This window comes from Musa acuminata, chromosome BXJ1-4 (genome assembly GCF_036884655.1).
Source record: "Musa acuminata AAA Group cultivar baxijiao chromosome BXJ1-4, Cavendish_Baxijiao_AAA, whole genome shotgun sequence".
NCBI classification, from domain to species: domain Eukaryota; kingdom Viridiplantae; phylum Streptophyta; class Magnoliopsida; order Zingiberales; family Musaceae; genus Musa; species Musa acuminata.
Window position 1 is genome coordinate 11,890,972 of NC_088330.1, and position 13,714 is coordinate 11,904,685.

The 13,714-nt window shown below is 42.0% G+C and overlaps 1 protein-coding gene across 3 annotated transcripts in view; it reads left to right on the top strand.

Moving 5' to 3' along the window:
- The window catches only part of LOC103981725 (receptor kinase-like protein Xa21), a 31,832-nt gene that overhangs the window by 15,027 nt on the left and 3,091 nt on the right, over positions 1-13,714 (top strand). Inside the window, exons 3-4 of one of the 3 annotated variants that reach the window (XR_010501175.1) lie at positions 2-4,812; positions 4,907-5,972. The exons of 1 other annotated variant lie outside the window; for it this stretch is intronic. The gene's annotated coding sequence lies outside the window, so the exon portion shown is untranslated. Of the gene's footprint in view, position 1; positions 5,974-13,714 lie in introns of those variants that run through there. One more of the 3 variants, XM_018824267.2, reaches the window with a different exon arrangement.

A 13,714-nucleotide genomic window follows, 5' to 3' on the forward strand; every position in this document is an offset into this window, starting at 1 on the left:
GGATAGCTTGTCGCTCACTAAAATGTTTAAATTGGATTGAGGCTATGGAAAGTTAGAAGACTTTGGGCAAACCTTTAGTAGATAATATGTTTTTATTGTATAAGTACACTTAGTGTCTATTGGAATGTTGATGGTAAATATAAACTTATGAGTTTTGTAAAAGTTTAAAGGATCTCTCATGTTAGGATTTTAGAGTATTTAGTTAATTTTGTAATGATATGAACATGTGGTAAATATTGGTTTTTGTGATTGTATAGAATCATATACTTGTGGATTTATGAGATGGTTCTTGTCTTAGTGAGTTGGTTTCAGATTTTTATGATTCAACGAGTGATGTGGTATATGAATTTAAACAGCATAGGTTTTATGAATTATGGAATTATAGTTGTGAATGACTTGAATATTTTCTTAGTATCCTCAAATGTGTTATTGGATCTTGTAATGGATTATTGTGGGGCGTGACATATAGGGTGTGATGTAGGTATGGGCGGTGGAGAGGCACTGACATGGGTTGGGACAGGTTGAGGTACGTCAATGTCATTAGTCCCAGGAGAGGAAAAAGGTAGTGATTGGATTTCTGAGAGCATTACTTCGGTAGTAGACCTTGTGAAGAGGGGAGAGGAGCAATGGAGGGGGTGAGAAGCTGTTGAACCGGGAGAAGAAGAGAGTGTGAATCCCGAGGAGAAGGACTGGATGGTGTTATGGGAGACTCGGTTGACAGGATCGGAGGTATACTCCAATGATGTATATTTGCTGGAGTAGGTCGCATAGTGGGAGACTCAGGATTGTGAAATAGAAAGGTAGTCTCTATAAAAATAACATGACAGGATGTAAATACTTTTTGAGTTTGAGGTTCATCAAAAGACATTATATTTAATAGAATACCCAATGAAAATACAAGACTTAGATTTTGATGTTAAATTATGTGAGGCATAGGGACGGAGCCATGGATAACATAAACAATCAAACACTTTAAGTTTTTAAAGGTTTGGGGATTTATGAAATAGTTTTTCAAATGGTGACTCGTATTGGAGGACTGGAATGAGCATACGATTAATGTGGTAGATGACAGCTTGAAAGGCTGCAGTCCAAAATGTTATTGGCATGGAGGCTTGATGTATGAGTGTTAGACCAGTTTCAACTTATATGTCGATGTTTGCTTTCATTAGAGCCAATAAGTTGAGGAGTATGTGGAGGTGACTTAAGGTGTTGTATACCACAAGCAGAGAGATACGATGTGAGAGTTTAATATTCGCCACCACCATCGGAGTAAACTGTTTTAATTGTAGACTAAAAGAATTTCTCGACCAACCTTCCAAAGTTGGTAAAGATTGTTGAAACTTCAGATTTATGGTGGAGAGAGTATAACCATGTGTACTTGGTAAAATAGTCTACGAAAATAACATAAAATCAGAACTTGTCAAAAGAAGTGATTGGGGTAGGGCCCCGAATATCAGTATAAATACTTCAAAAGGTTTAGAGCAAGAAATGAAGGATAGTCCAAAAGGGAGTCGATGACTTTTATTACTTAAACAAGCATCACATTGAGTTATAATACTACTAGTTTGAAGCGTAGGAAGAGAATAACGAGAAAATAATTTTTGTTGGATAGAGGATGAGGGATGACGAAGACGACGATACCACACAGCAGTTGAAGCTACGACCCAAGAGTAGGCAGTGGGCTGGGTGATTTATGGAATTGACGGCCACTCGTAAATGTTATCCTTACTCTGGCCTCGGACAAAGGATGCCCTCGTGCTCAAATCCTTGACAAGAAAGGAGTTAGGAAAGAATTTAATTGAGGTATGATTCTGATTGTAGAATTGAGAAACAAAAATGAGGTTTCGTTTGATGTGGGGTGCACATAAAACATTATCGAGCGTAAACATAGTGCTATGTGAATTAAGTATTGTGGAACCAGTATGAGTAATGGGGAGTCCATTACCATCACCGATAATGATATCTTTGTTTCCGCCATAGTTGTTGTGGATGAACAAGTTCTGTAGATTAGAGGTGATGTGATGAAATGCGCCAGACTCCACAATCCAATTTTGAATACCAGTAGTCGGAGTAGTTGTAAGATTTGCGTGAGGCCAATGCGATTGAGGAGAAAGTCTTGGTCGAGTTCTATAGACTTTTGTAGAGTGGCCAACTTTGTTACACAATTGGCAAATAACTCTTTGTTAATTTGTGTGATCAGGATGCCAAGGTTGAGGATAATTAAAGTAGCCGCCTTAATAATTGTATTCAGGAGCTATGCTAGTCAAACCTTTGTTGATGGTTTTGTTATACTGATTGCTCTTCTTCTTGGATTTTTAACTGACTTGAGCTATGATGGATGGTCCTGACAACTTGTCCTCATGTTTGAGATATATCTCTTAATTAGTCAACTTGTTATAGAGTTCTTTAAATGACATTAGTGAGTCGTATGCCCGTATTGCTACTGTCGGTTCCTTATACTCATCCCTGAGGTCGTTAAGTGTGTGGATAATGAATCCTTCATTACTAATATTATGATCTATCAGGCCAAGTTATCGATAATAACTTTTATATTTTGTAGATAGTCAGTAATAGTACTTCCCTCTTGTTTTGCTTGCATGAGACTAGATAGGAGACTAAGCAGGTAAGTGTGCGAACGATTTGCCATGGTGGTTTGCAGTTTGCACCATGCTTTGATAACAGTGTCATATGAAGATATGAGTGGGGCAAGGGATCCAGCGATTGAAGCATGAATTGCTTGAAGGATAAGGTGATCTTGGCGTAGCCATAGTTTGTGGTCTGGATTTGATACTGGATTAGGTGCTAATGGAATGTTGAGCATTGCTGGTGGACAACGGAGAGAGCCATCGACGTAGCCTAATAGATCATAATCAAATAAGATATTAGAAAATTGAGCACGCCAGGATACGTAGTTGCCACATTTGAATAACTTGAAAGAGATGAGAGTTATAGCATTGATGGAAATAAGGCCTATAGAGGAAAAGGTACTATGATTTTCTGCGGGAGCAGTAACTAGAGCGTCAGATGATGAGAACATGTTGAGCATATGTATCAATCTAAGGGGCAACATGGTAGTGTGCAATGATTATATGAGTGAGAAAACTGCTACGATTAAGTGCGGGGGGTTATACTTCTTCTTTGGAGGAACTATTATTATAGCAACGGCAGTCATTAAGAAAAGTGTCTACGCAGATTATAATTGACTGAGGTGGGTTTCAGGAAAAGCAGTTCTATTCTGCTGCGAGGAGGCCTCCTGTACTGATCACTGGCGAACTTTCCAAGAAAAAGGATCTTTTTGTATTTGCCGTGTGATGCTGCATCTTGATAAGTCTTTACTTGGGCATTAATGGTAAGCAAGCAATGAGATCCATGCTAGACTGCAGCGGTAGCGGCACCATCATCGCTTAACGTGTTGCAGATTGCAGCCCGGTGAGAGGCTGCAGTTTGCAGTTCTGTGAGAGAGGCTACGGCTTGCAGTTCTGTGAAAGGCTGTAGCTTGCAGGTTTGTGAGATGCTGCGGTTGAGGATGTAGGGCAGGGGGAAGGCGGCGTTGACAAGGCTGGTAGGTGGCGATTGTTGAGATAAAGCTGTGGCTGCAACCCAAGGGGAGGCAATGGACTCTGGCAGGGAAGCAATCACAAAGCTGCGGCGGGAGGTGACCACTAGAGTGAGGATGGCCGTGAAGAAGGGGTCGTCGTGCCGACGATCTGCAGGAACCAAGGAGAGTGTGGAACGGAGGAAGAATGCGTTCCATGGTCGGTGAGGACGTCCCGCTTGGGTAGAGAGCGTGTAGACAGCAGCAAGTGCTGCTGCGGGCTACAGCGAGTGGACTGACACAGAACTGCAGCGGAGGAAAACGGCCACTGGTCGTTGAGGAAGTGCTGCAGACGCAGGGAAGAAAGCGACTACAACAGAGTAGCCTTCGTTGCTTTAAATTGATGTTGCTTCAGAGAGGCAGAGGAAACGACGAGAACGGGAGAAATGGAAGGGGAAGGGAGTGAGGATTTTGCAGCAATTTAGGAATGGGCTATGCTTCCTCAGTTGAATTCACTATTAAGGGATTTTGCAGTGATTTGGGAGTAGGAAGAAGAGGGAAGACAGGAGGAAGTAGGAAAGAAGCGTTCGTTGCATTCTTTGCCTGCCCCCCAGTTCGTCAGTGTGGGTTCGGGAAAAAGGAAGAACGAAGGGTATGGGAGATCTGACAAAGCAGGCGGCCGCAAAGAACGCAGCCGGCTTAGGTAGGAGAATACTGGCAGCAGTGAATGAAGCTTCGATTTGGTTGACGGCGAAAAGAATAGGCCGCCGAGCAGACCAGCGAAACAGGGGAAGTCTGGCAGAATCAGATCTGGAGATCGGATCGGCAACGATGGTTGCGAGAGAGACGCACTGATACCGTGTTAAGAATAGGAATGAAACAAAAATGATATCTATGTTTGATATGGTGCTCTCTATTTATACACATAAGGAGGAGGATTTTCGAAAAATCTTAACTGTTATCATAGAAAATCTTACTTGCTATCAAGTTCATCGCCGTCGCAGCTGTCGCAGCAAGGCAACTCGCTGGTCACGACGCCGGACTTCGCGAGCATCGTCCGTGTCGTCTTCGTTTAGGACCTAAGACTCGACAGCCTCCTCCAGACTGCAAAGAACGATCGGAGAAGTAGTCCGCCCTCCCCTTCGCTGTCTCCTACCATGGGTTCCCGGTGTACCGCCTCGGCAACAAAGACGACGGCCACGCTATCTCCTTCCACCGTAGCGACACTTTCACCACGGGTTCCCCTTCTCCACCACTGCCACTGCTTCCCAGATAGGGTAACTCTGCTTCCTCTTCTTGCGTCACCACAGCTTCCTCTTCTTCCCCTTCTTCCTCACTGCTCCGAGCGCTCTTCTTCCCCTGACTCTGCAGTTGGCCATCGGACACATCTTGATGCTATTGATCTTGATCAGTAAGAAGAAGCAAAAGGGCATTGTGCCGCTGTGCCCCTTCTCAGTTCTTCATCAAGAAGCCTTCCCCTATATTCTGCGTCGATCTGCATTGACATTAAACATTGTTTGTGATCTGCATCAACATTAACCAACCTGTGAACAACACCAAAGTTGTCATCTTCATCGAGTTGTGATTTGCACGGATCGCAGCTCTCGTCACCTATTGCGAACCGATGCCTCGTTGTTCACTGCCACAAGCACAACTCTTAGCAGTATAGAACAGCTCTTCGCCATCGATCCTCAGCTCCTGCGAAGAGCTAAACACATCCAACAAACAAAGAACTCGTCTGCCAGCAACCCACGTAATTGTTGCAGACCCCCACTCTTCCTTAGATTTGTATATATCCTCAACATGTCCTCGTCAATGCTCCCGTTATTATTTTCGTTGGAATCCATAGTACTTTTTCCTCTAAGGCCTTATTTCTATCAATGCTGTAACTCTCATCCCCTCCAAGTTATCCAAAGGTGACAATTACACATCATGGGGTGCTCAATTTTCTAATATTCTATTTGGCTATGATATATTAGGATATGTCGATCGCTCTCTTCGTTGTCCACCAGCGATGCTCAACATCCCAAGAACACAGTCCAATACCAAATTCAAATGACAAACTATGGTTGCGTCAAGATTGTCTAATCCTTCAAGCAATTCAAGCATCAGTTGCTGGATCCCTTGCCCCACTTATATCTTCATGTAACACTATTGTCGAAGCCCGGTGCAAATTGCAAACCATCTTAACAAATCATTCACATACTCAGCATGTTGAGTCTCCAAGCTAGCCTCATGAAAATAAAACAAGAGAGAAGTACTATTATCGATTATTTATAAAATATAAAAGCTATCATCGATAACTTTGTTGAATCTCGGATTTTGATGATGAAGTCAATTGTCATTTGTTGTCTAATCTATGTGTTGAGATAAGTGTGCAGGATTAACTACGATGAAAGTAAGACATGCAGCAGGAGTTGCGCCGGAGTCATGACAATGATCACGTTGGGAGTTCGAGAGCTCGACGGAAGTTCGGACAGTCGTCGGAGGTTCTACGGGAACAAATCCGAGAAGTCCAGAAGCTTGCCAAAGAAGCTCGTCGGAACTCGCCAAGTGGATCGTCGTAAGTCCAGGAGTTTGCCGGAAGTCCGCAGGAGCATCACCGAGGGTTCATCGGATGATCGACGGAAGTTCGCCGGAAACTCGCCGGAAGAAGCGATCGACGCACCGGAGCAAGCTGCAGAAATTATCTTAGGATTTATCGTAGTTAGTACTAATGATTAAGTTAAAAATGGGAGGTGATCCCATTAGCTTAATCTTGGGGCAATTGGGCCCCTGAAAAACCCAAATTGGGCCGAATGGATTAACCCATTCGGACCCTGGTTGCTGTGGGAGGTGCAACCGCCCAAGCCAGGAGGTAGCACCGCCTGGGCTAAGTCTCCCAGGGAGACTGGGCGGTGCAACCGCCCCAGCCAAGAGGTGCAACCGCCTGGGCTCAGTCTCCGAGCGAGACTGGGCGGTGCAACCTCTCCTGACAAGAGGTGGCACCGCTTGAGCTCAAGTTTCGAGCTCTGCCAAGCGGTGCAACTGCCCCAGTCAAGAGGTGCAATCGCCTGAGCTCGGTCTTCGAGCTCTGGCAGAGAGGTGCAACCGCCCCTGACAGAGGTGGCACCGCCCAGAGGCTCAGTCTTCGAGCTCTGCCAGGCGGTGCAACCGCCCCAGTCAGGAGGTGCAACCGCCTGATCCCGGAATTCTGGGAATTGACAGTTTTGAGCTCCAAATTTGAACTGGGTTGGGGCCTATAAATACCCCACCCATTCAGCACTGAAAGGAAGCAACTTACACCCGAAATCTTGATATATTTCTGTGATTCTTAGAGCTCAAAACTGTTGTAAAAGCCAAAAGTTCTCCTCCTTCTGTTCTTCAAAGTTTGAGTTGTAAAGAGAGGAGAGAAAACTTCTGTAAGGGTTGTCTCCTAAGCCCGTCAAAAGGAGTGAATCTGTAAAAGGGTGGTTGGCCTTCGCCTATTGAAGGAAGGCCTCTAGTTGATGTCGGTGACCTCGTCGGTGGAGGAAGCCAAAAGTGGAGTAGGTCAAGATTGACCGAACCACTCTAAATCTCAGTTTGTATTTCCTTTGAGCATTTTACAAACTTCTCAATAGCTTACTGCCTTCTGCGATTTTACGAATGAGTTTCTAAGTTCAGAACTTTCCGAATCTACGTTTAGACGTAAATCGGCTTTTTCGTACGATCATCATATTTCAGTTTACGTTTATGTTTTGATTTCAATCATAACTGTTTACTGCCTTCTGCGATCTTACGAACAAGTTTCTAAGTTCAGAACTTTCCAAATCTGCGTTTAGACGTAAATCGGCTTTTATCGTATGAACGTCGTATTTCAGTTTGCGCTTGTATTCTGCTTTCCATCATAAACTGCAAACTGCCTTCGTAGATCTACTTTAACGTCATCTCGCTTAATCTCAAGTTAAAGTAATCTTAGAATCGGCTTTCACATCGAAATCATTTTTATCGAACGAACGCAACTTTCGTTTTAATCACTGAAAAATTTTCGCTGCACTAATTCACACCCCCCCCCCCCCCTCTTAGTGCTCTTGATCCTAACAATTGGTATCAGAGCCCGGGTTACTCTCAAACGGATTAAAACCCAAGAGAGATGGCTTACGCCGGAAACCAAGAGGGCCATTCTATTACACGTCCACCCATGTTCAATGGGACAGACTACACCTATTGGAAGACCCGAATGAGGATCTTTCTTATTTCTATAGATTTTGAACTTTGGAATCTTGTCGAGAATGGTTTTTCGAAGTCTTCTCTTCCAATGATCGATTGGAATGATTTAGAGAAGAAGGCTTTCACTCTAAATGCAAAGGCTATGAATGCCTTATTTTGTGCACTTGATAGAAACGAGTTTAATCGTGTTTCGATTTGTGAAACCGCATTTGATATTTGGCACACACTCGAAGTGACTCATAAAGGCACAAGTAGAGTGAAAGAGTCAAAAATCAATCTTCTGTTACACTCTTTCGAACTTTTCCGGATGAAACCGAGTGAGACTATTGGCAACATGTTTACCCGTTTCACGGATGTCGTCAACGGTCTAAAAGGACTCGGAAAAAGTTTTTCGGATTTTGAGCTGGTAAATAAGATTCTAAGATCCCTTCCTAAGAGTTGGGATCCTAAAGTCACTACTATTCAAGAGGCGAAAGATCTAAACAACTTCCCTCTTGAAGAACTAATTGGGTCATTAATGACCTACGAGATGACTTGCAAAGCTCATAAAGAGCAAGAAGACATCCTTCCAAAGAACAGGAAGGATATGGCACTTAGAACTTTGGAAGACCACTTGAAAGAAAACTCAAGTGATGAGGACTATGACGATGACTTGGCACTTCTAACAAGAAAATTAAAAAAATTCATTAAAAGAAACAAGTTTAAGAATGACACTAAAAATAAACTTGAACCCAAGAAGGACCAAGTTATTTGCTATGAGTGCAAAAAGCCGGGACACTACAAGAGTGATTATCCCCAAGTCAAAAAGAGAACAACAAAGAAGAAGGCGCTCAAAGCAACATGGGATGATTCGAGCGCGTCCGAAGAAAAGGAGTCCAACACCGAGCAAGTTGCTCATTACGCCTTAATGGCCATCGGAGAGGAGGTAACAAATTTATTAGATGCAGATTTATCTTTCGATGAATTATTAAATGCCTTCCATGACTTATTTGATGAATGCAAGATTATCAATAGAAAATATAAATTGCTAAAAAAGGAGCATGATAGCCTTACTTGTGATTTTGATAAGTTAAAAACTGAATATCATGATAGTTTAGATCCATGCATCAAATGCCATGATCTAGAAACTCTCCAAAAAGAAAACTTGCTACTTAAAGACACCTTGAAGAAATTCGAGGTTGGTAGCAAGTCATTAAACATGATCCTTGCAAACAAGGGTCACGTTCCAAAAAGGAGTGGAATTGGATTTGTGAGAAGTTCTCACCAAAATCCAACCACCTTCATAAAAGACCCCATCTTACATGTTCAACACCAAAACAAATGCAACTTTTGTTGCAAATTTGGACACAAGACGCATTATTGTCCATTCAAGAAAATTAGTCCAAACAAATTGATTTGGGTTCCTAAAGGAACCATGATAAACTCTATGCAACATGATAAACAATTTAGATCTATCTTTGAGGCACTCAAAAGCAAATGGGTACCTAAAAATTATCCCTTCCTGTAAAAATATTAAAAACATAAAAATTATTAGGCTGGAGCAAGAAATAATATTCTGCTCCTTAATTCTCGATATTCATAACCCAAAAGGGAACTCGCAATGCTCTCTAGCCTAAATTACAGACGGAGATTATAAAATCACAAATGCAACTTAGATACAACCTTACTTGACTTTTAGAAACGTATGATTCCCAAATTCACATATCCCTTGGATTTTCGAACCCATCAATTTCATAACCTTCGAATCTAACTCTGTATCATGAAGTGACTAAGTCTGTCATGAACTTGCAAGACTTACCAACTTGAAGAAACTATCACAAACATGCGTACGACATTGAAAGTATGCACGTTAAAAATCTATCTTGATCGTGCAAAAGTCCTTGTCTTAAAATGAAAATTCTTACGTACGTAAAGTTGATTGCTCTAAATGAAAATTCTCCTCAAGAAAGAAAAACTCTCAGATCAGAACAAGTGCTCACCGCCTGCAGGCGGTGGCACCGCCCCAGCTGGAGGTAGCACATCCAGCTGTCACGTGTTGCAAGCGGTTGCACCGCTCCAGCCAGAGGTGCAACCGCCCGCAACTCTGCCCCTTTTTAACCCAAGCTAGGGCCGGCGGTGAAACCGACCCCAACTCACTCCCTTCCCTCCTCTACTCTTCCAAGCCTCCTCCATCCCCATTTCTCCCATCTTAGCATCCCAAATACCCCTCTTCGAAGCAAAACATCAACAATCCTTCCCTCTCTTGAAGATCTCACTAAGGTACTCTCTAAGAAGCCCTTAAACTCTGTTTTTTGATTCATTTACTCTTGCTCATCACTATTATTCTAAACAGCAGTAGTTATGGGATCTAGAAGATCCTCAAGGGACAAAGGAAAGAGGAGATTAGTAGAAGACTTTGATCCCACCCTTTTCGATTCAAAATACCATGCTGAAAAATTTTCCTCTTTTGAACTTAGGAGTGTCAATAAGGGAAAATACATAGATTTAAGTGAACTAAGAGACTTAGAGACAATCCAATGGTTTGCAAACTAAGATCTACTTCCAATTTTGCAAATTAACGAACCCATCTATCCAAGACTTGTTAGATTGTTTTACAACAACATACAAGTAGATGAAGAAGAAAGAATGTCCACCTATCTCTTAGGACAACACATCTCAATTACGGATAGATTCATTTGCGACATGATAGGCATTCCCATGAAAAGTAGAGGACTTTACTTTAGAGGATCATGGGATGATGAAACTGTTGGAATAACATACGTTGAAGCCCTAGGAACAATTTTTGCCAATCCCAACTTAGCATTTGTTCCTAAAAGTTGTGAACATTTACTGCCTCTAAACACTAAGGTACTTCATCATATCCTAACTAGCATCATTCTCCCTAAACAATACCATCATGATGAAGTAAGCCAATTAGAATTAGGAACTATGTATTTGATCATGAAAGGACATGACATCTGTCTTGGTTATCTTATCCAACAAAACATGTTAGAACTATCTAAGAAAGACATGATGCTCCCATATAGTGGTATAATAACAAGAATAATGAAAGCCTACGATATTCTAATACCACCGGAAGAAGAAGTAATAAAAGTAGATAGATTCAGCATAATTAATAAAAATCTACTTCACCGATTAAGATGTTTTTATAGAAACGGTAACTGGGTTAGAATGCCAAGAAGAACTGATCCCCCTCAACCTGAGCCAGAACCGGAAACACTAGTATTTAGGGGTACCCAATCTCCTCCGATCTGTCCCTTTGAGGAAACACATCCATTTGAGCAAACGCATACATCACCTGTCGAATATATTGGGATTCGGATGGACCGATTCGAACAAAGACAAGAACGGGTTGAACAACGACAAGATCAAATCCTATCTGAGCTGCAGCAAATACATCGTCAATTTGACTCCTTGTTTAGGCACTTTAATTTTCCACCTCATGAATGAGCTTGTATGAACACAATCATCTGTTGTTATTGTAAACCCTTTATGTTACTCACCATGATGAGCTTTGACTTGATCCTTGATAACGTTACCTGATATATTTTGAGTTGCAAACATCTATCATGGTAAATATATGCCCTGTGGTAAATATAAACTAAATGGTTTTCTCGGATTTTATACTGAAACTAAAAGTTTTGAAAACCTTGTGCTTTGATTTCCATGATAAATACAGTTTGAAAAAGTGATATACCAATGCAGTTGATAAGTCACTGTCATTGATACTAAACATCAACTAGCCGATATTTTTGCAAAACCTCTAAGTGAAGAACAAATTGATTTTATAAGAAGAGAATTAGGAATGTTGATATGTCCGAATACTTAAACTAGTTAAAATTACTTTTCGGACTTTATTGAATGATCAAATCACTTGATTGCCATGTGTTGAAATATTTTGATTTTTGAAAAACTATAGCATAATCTTGTCCGAATGCATAAAAGAATTCATCTCATTTTCGGACTCGCTTAACAGCTGGAATGACAAAAATTAAACACACTCTTATGAAAAATATTTTTTCGAAATGGATTTGATAAAATAACTTTCCTCCTTCATGCACAAAGAATTATAACATACAAGGAGAAGAAGTATTCAAAGCATTATACTTATCATGCCTTCCTTTATATGCTTGATAACTTGCTTATATTGTTCTCCTGGTATCACCTCTACCATGCTTTTTGTTGATGACAAAGGGGGAGAAATATATAAATTGATGCTATAAACACTGATGCTATGATTATGCCAAGCCTGCATCATCAAGAGATATATGAAAAGATGCCATATATAGAAATGCAACACTTACTAAAATATAAGAAATGTGTGCATCATGTAATGATCTTACTTCACAGCTTTACATGTTGATATCTTACAAAGACATGAATTGCTACTATTACCATCATTCAAACTTGTAATGTAAAATTTGAAAATGAATGTCAAGCCTTGACATCATCTTCAAAGAGATACATCATGATAGGAATCATGATGGGAATATTGATAAGTTCAAATGATTTTAACTTATCAATATGACTCTTGAATTTATAAGGTTTTAAATTCAAGAATGACTTATCTCAAGTATGGCATATAGACAGGGGGAGTTAAGGTTAACTCCATTATCAATTGATTGACATCATCAAAAAGGGGGAGATTGTTGAATCTTGGATTTTGATGATGAAGTCAATTGTCATTTGTTGTCTAATCTATGTGTTGAGATAAGTGTGCAGGATTAACTACGATGAAAGTAAGACATGCAGTAGGAGTTGCGCCGGAGTCATGACAATGATCACGTTGGGAGTTCGAGAGCTCGACGGAAGTTCGGACAGTCGTCGAAGGTTCTGCGGGAACAAATCCGAGAAGTCCAGAAGTTTGCCAAAGAAGCTCGTCGGAACTCGCCAAGTGGATCGTCGCAAGTCCAGGAGTTTGCCGGAAGTCCGCAGGAGCATCACCGAGGGTTCATCGGATGATCGACGGAAGTTCGCCGGAAACTCGCCGGAAGAAGCGATTGACGCACCGGAGCAAGCTACAGAAATTGTCTTAGGATTTATCGTAGTTAGCACTAATGATTAAGTTAAAAATGGGAGGTGATCCCATTAGCTTAATCTTGGGGCAATTGGGCCCCTGAAAAACCCCAAATTGGGCCGAATGGATCAACCCATTCGGACCCTAGTTGCTGTGGGAGGTGCAACCGCCCAAGCCAGGAGGTAGCACCGCTTGGGCTGTCTCCCAGGGAGACTGGGCGGTGCAACCGCCCCAGCCAGGAGGTGCAACCGCCTGGGCTCAGTCTCCGAGCGAGACTGGGCGGTGCAACCTCTCCTGACAAGAGGTGGCACCGCCTGAGCTCAAGTTTCGAGCTCTGCCAAGCGGTGCAACCGCCCCAGTCAGGAGGTGCAACCGCCCCAGTCAGGAGGTGCAACCGCCTGAGCTCGGTCTTCGAGCTCTGGCAGAGAGGTGCAACCGCCCCTGACAGAGGTGGCACCGCCCAGAGGCTCAGTCTTCGAGCTCTGCCAGGCGGTGCAACCGCCCCAGTCAGGAGGTACAACCGCTTGATCCCGGAATTCCGGGAATTGACAGTTTTGTCACATTAGCCTCACGCAAATCTTACAATGACTCTGATTACTGGTCATCAAAATTAGATTGTAGACTCTGGCGCATCTTATCACATCACCTCTGATCTACAAAACTTATCCTTCCATAATAACTATATGACGGAAACGGAGATATTATCATCAGTGATGGTAACGGACTCCCCATTACTCATACTGGTTCCACAATGCTTAATTCATATAGCACTATGTTTACGCTCGATAATATTTTGTGTGCACCCCACATCAAATGAAACATCATTTCTGTTTTTCAATTCTACAAACAGAATCATACCTCAATTGAATTCTTTTCTAACTTCTTTCTTGTCAAGGATTTGAGCATGGGGGTATCCTTGGTCCGAGGCCAGAGTAATGACAACATTTACGAGTGACTATCAGTTCCACAAA